General features: G+C 53.5%; 1 protein-coding gene across 3 annotated transcripts in view; it reads right to left on the reverse strand.

Annotated features, from left to right (window-relative positions):
- The window catches only part of LOC119268102 (lysophospholipid acyltransferase LPEAT1-like), a 9,788-nt gene that overhangs the window by 6,313 nt on the left and 2,847 nt on the right, over nt 1-628 (reverse strand). The gene's annotated exons all lie outside the window — the stretch shown is intronic.

Below are 628 nucleotides of genomic sequence, written 5' to 3' on the forward strand. Positions count from 1 at the left end.
CAAAATACGCACTCACAGCCTCACAACATAAACTGGAACAAAATATACAGCTTATATACATCTATCTATATAGCTTGTTCACACCGATAAATGGTAACACCAACATACCTGGTATTGTGGACAATTACTATTATCGAGTGCTCCATAGCGACTGACCAAAAGAAGTGCTCTATAGCCATAACAGTAGAATGCAGTGGACTGGCCAAAAGGCGACTATGGAGCACACCAGCCAGCAGCCAGCGCCCGACACCAAGAAGGAGAAGGGGCAGCAGGCAGCCGGCGCTCGGCGCAGCAGCCCGGAGGGGCAGAGGGTGGAGATAGTTGGCAACCGCCAACCCGAGTGTCAGGTCGGCGGACGGCGGCGGACGGCAGCAGTGGTGACTGGTAAGCGGCGGCTGGCAGCAGTGATGACTGGTAAGCGACGGTTGGCAGTCAAGCCAAGACGGCGCGCCATCCATGGCGATTTGGGGGATAGAGAAAATTTTCTGTCGATTTGGGGAAAGGAGAAGGAGGAGAGACGAGCGTGCATCAGTTGTGGGAGAGGTTGTCGGTTCATTGGGCTGGGGCCTAGGAGGGAGGGGTGTATACTGGGCTGGGCTGAAACGCTTAGTACTAAATTAGTTTTTCA

This window comes from Triticum dicoccoides, chromosome 3A, assembly GCF_002162155.2.
Source record: "Triticum dicoccoides isolate Atlit2015 ecotype Zavitan chromosome 3A, WEW_v2.0, whole genome shotgun sequence".
In the NCBI taxonomy this organism is placed as follows: Eukaryota; Viridiplantae; Streptophyta; class Magnoliopsida; order Poales; family Poaceae; genus Triticum; species Triticum dicoccoides.